The sequence below is a fragment of the Coenobita brevimanus genome, chromosome 112 (genome assembly GCF_032717465.1).
Source record: "Coenobita brevimanus isolate Jiangsu-jjx chromosome 112, ASM3271746v2, whole genome shotgun sequence".
NCBI lineage: Eukaryota > Metazoa > Arthropoda > Malacostraca > Decapoda > Coenobitidae > Coenobita > Coenobita brevimanus.
In genome coordinates this window covers 12,398,857-12,403,049 of record NC_137065.1, presented here as the reverse complement: position 1 = coordinate 12,403,049, position 4,193 = coordinate 12,398,857, and positions in this window count along the sequence as shown.

The window sequence follows — 4,193 nt, the reverse complement described above, 5'->3', positions numbered from 1 at the left end:
TATAAACAAATTAGCCAGAAGATTTAAAAGATTTATACACCACAAATAAAAACAAATTACCAGGAAGATTAAAAACATTTCCCACACGATAAATATAAACAAATTTGCCTGAATATTAAATAGATTCGCCACACTGAACTACCTGTTGAATCCAGTTTGCCAGAATAAGCTGAAAATAAGTCTTCATATCAAAGGGAAGAAGTTTAGCGAATACAAGAAAAGCCGAGGTGATGGCATCTAACAAACACATGGAGAAGAACGCTATGTAAGGCTGACCGCTCAAGAGTAGGAGGAAATATAGTACTGTAGGAATTTAAAAGTGGCCAAAGAACCAGACAGAACTATGGGACCTCAAGGAAGTCGTAGGATAGAAGAAGAGGCATATTATGGCACTGTGAAGCATGGGGAAGTAGGACAACAAAGTGACCCTGACGGTCCTGTATTGATGCATGCATCGATCTTTGAATACTAGGGACCGAAAATGGGTGGAAGTGATGCAGGTCTGTATGTGGAGTTAGATGACTTAGCAGAGTGAAAGAGGACATTGAAAGAGTTTGAAAGACAATGGACGGGTTAAAGAAGACGTAGTGCAATGGAATGGGCAGATCAGTCTATGTTATGATATAGCTAATAGAGAGAAGATGTGGTGGGAGATTCATAACAGTATACAGATTAGAAGTGGAGTTAATGAGGGAAATGATGAGGTCTAGACGCAGCAGGAAGGATAGTGTTGAAATATATTTTTAACTAGAGGTGTGACCGAGTGTGAGAAGTGTGTATGGTATAAAGTAAATTGGAATGAAGTGGCTCAGGGGAGAATAACTCTACCAGTAACCTGTGAGGGCAAGAAATGAAGCAGCTGCGGTAAACCGTGAATTAGAAGAGGATGAGAGTGAAGTAATTTAAAGATAGCTTTGCGTAGACCATTAAATTAGACAGCTGAGAAACAGAAAGACGGTGACTGAGGTTGCTTTCTTCTGCTTTCCGGCACCAGCAACCTGGAATGAGTAACATATGGTTAAAATAGAATAAAAATAGAATAAAGTCGTAGTACTGCCACCAAAATAATATAAACCAGCGTAAAACAGAATCACATAAAATAAAGGTATGGTATCGGCGCCAGAGTAAAACAAAATCGCATATGTCAAGGATATGAGGTCCGACAAAATTAGAATCGCATTACATAAAGCTAGGGTATGACAGCCAGAGTAAAATAGAATCACAAAGCATTAAGTTAGGGTATTAGTGCCAGTGTAAGACAGAATCACACAACATAAAGCTAAGGTATGGGAGGTAGAGTCAGCACGTAACATAAAGAATGGGTATGAGAGCCAGGTTAAAACAATCACAAAACATAAAGCTGTGGTATGAGAGACAGGGTAAAACAGATGATGAAAATCAGCGTAACATAGTGTGACTATATCAAAATGAGCGTAAAACAGGAACAATATGAAAATCAGCGTATGACAGAGTGGCAGTATGAAACTCAGCGTAAAATGAATGACATTATGAGAATCAGCGTAGGAGAGAGTGCATTGTGAAAATCAGTGTAAAACGAATGACAGTATGAAAATCAGCGTAAAATAGAGTGACATTACGGGTAATATTAGCGAGAAGGTCCAAGTTCACTTCCAGTTTCAACTCTGCGATTCAGTCTGTCAAAGTTCCGATTATTGTGTCCAGCAGTTCTTTGGTGAGGTCTCCGCAGAATACGTCAAGTCCCAGGATGCAGCTTTACACGTTGACCTGACACACGGGTAACACAAGCGGCCCCTGACATAATACTCCGACTGTAGAGGGTTGGGAGAATATAGTTATTAGAGGCAGGGAGAAAAGAGGGAGGCAGGGAAAGCAACTGACAGATGGAGGAGGAATGAGGGAGACAGCGGAGGAAACAGGAAGCACGGAGATAAAAGGGAGAGGAATGGGTAGAGAGTTGGAGGTAATGAATGCTCTCCTTCACATATTGCTTTGGCTCTGGAGGGTTTAGGAGATTGTTAGTAGAGGGGCAGGTGAAGGAGGAGGCAGAGAAAGAACGAAAAGACTGAGATAAACGGAAAAGACCGGGGAGTCAGAGAGAGAGGAAGAAAGGCTCTTCATCATATGCTGCTTTGGCTGTGTGAATGGTTTAGACTTTAGAGAATAGGAATATAAATCTAAGTGCATTATGAAATGCAGGTTTTGGTAGATTCGACACATTCATTACTAGTATTATAATGCAAATAAAGTAACTTCTTTATAGCAAACTTGTGAGAGTAGCAGAAAGAACCTGAGTTAGAACGTCTCCGAAACTGTCTTTCTCCAATCTTCGTAAGTTTGATATTGGGGGAGGCGGTGGCTCAATCGGTAGAGAGGTGGCCTGCAGTCCTGACGGACCCAGGTTCGAATCCCGGCTGGGGCAGGGAACAGTTTAAGGATTTGAATTTCATTAAATCGGGCTTTACTGATCTACCAGAAGACCCGCCGACATGTCGTAAAAATACCCCCGCTAATACCAATACACCAGTCCTGCATGAGACAGCCCTAGCATGTATTCAATATGGACGGTGGGTGTTAGCGCCGAAGTGGTGACATGTAGAGGTGTATGGTATGTAGGAGGACTACTGGGCCTTGATAGCAGGCTGTAAAGCCTATGCCCAGAGTCGGACACATAAAAAAAAAAAAAAAAAAAAAAATGAGTGAGATGGAGTATGAGTGAACTTGCATGGGGTTAAGCGAGTGCGTGTGTCTGTGGAAGTTAGTTAAGACTGAGGAAGTGAGAGTATATAGTAGGAACGTTCTTTCAGCTGCGTTACATTTAATGCCTGTGTGAATGATATGTGTTAGTGAATCAGTAAGTATAATAAATACTTCTGAAGGGATGTAGGAGTGTGTGTGTGCGTGCGTGTGTGTGTGTGTGTGTGTGTGTGTGTGTGTGTGTGTGTGTGTGTGTGTGTGTGTGTTATATCTGATACCATCTGATACCAGCGAGTGTACGAATGCATGTGTGAGTGAATATGCATGTTAAAAGGAAAACCAGCGAATGAGAGTGACATTCAGACGGCAACCAAAACACAGCCACTAACGAATCCCGGGAATAACAACTTCAATGAAGACGTTGGACCCGCTGCAGGGCAGTAAACTCTGTGCCAGACTTCCTCCGACCAGAAGACCCATGACGAAGAGGCTGAAAAGGGCCATCCGCATGGTGGTGGTGGTGGTGGTGGTGCCTGAAGGGGAGAGCGAGAGAGAGAGTGTGGGAGTGGGGAAGGTAGGTGAAGGGAGGGAGCCTGGAGAGTGAGTGGGAAATTAATGAAAGCAAATAAGGGGAGGGAGAGTTAAGGATGTGTGAGGAGTGAGATGGGAAGTGGTAAGTGGAGGGAGAGTGGGAGATGAATGGGGAGTGTGTGTGTGGGAGTGGGGAAGGAAAGTAGGAGGGAAATTGGGGGATAAGTGAGGACTGTCTTTGAGAGTAGGGAAGGGATGTACAGGGGGGAAGAACTGGCGTGAGTGGGGCATGAGTGGGGGAGTGGTATGGCAGGTAAGGGGACGGAGAGTGAAGAATGGGTTGGCAGTGAGTGGGGGAATGGTAAGGCAGGTATGGGAAGGGAGCGTGAGGGATGAGTGGGGAGTAAGTGTGGGAATGGAAACGGAAACTGAGGGAAGCGTGAGCGAGGGGTGGAGATTTAAAGTTACCTGCTTATATTCCTTTTAACCTTAATTTGTCCCAGATTTACGTGTTTTTGCAGCTTATTTCACGCACCTCAGTCGTAGGATAAGACAAAGCCTGTGCGGTACATCATTTCTTTCACTATCGTCATATTCTTGTTTTAACCCCGTATTGCAAATCAGCATTCACGATGGAGAGAAGACAATTTTAGGCCAAGTCAGAGAAAGATAATGCCAAGAGAACCAAGGATCAAACAACTCTTGGTATATTTTTTAATTTCTCCATCAAACAATTTTCCTGTTAAAAGATACTGAGCGAGAAAAAAGAGGTTTATACAAGAAATATAATTTGCTCATCAGGTAGTTTTTCTGATTATTACCAAGAGGGAATAAGGTAATAAAATTAGGGCTATAGATCGTGAGTGAGTGATTATCAAAGTGTCATCTAGATTTTATGCCGGAAATGTACACAAGAGTAGTAACTTATTTTGCTCTAAGATGTGAAAGCCGTCGGTTTTGTCTAGGTTAATCAAGGATTTTAGCCA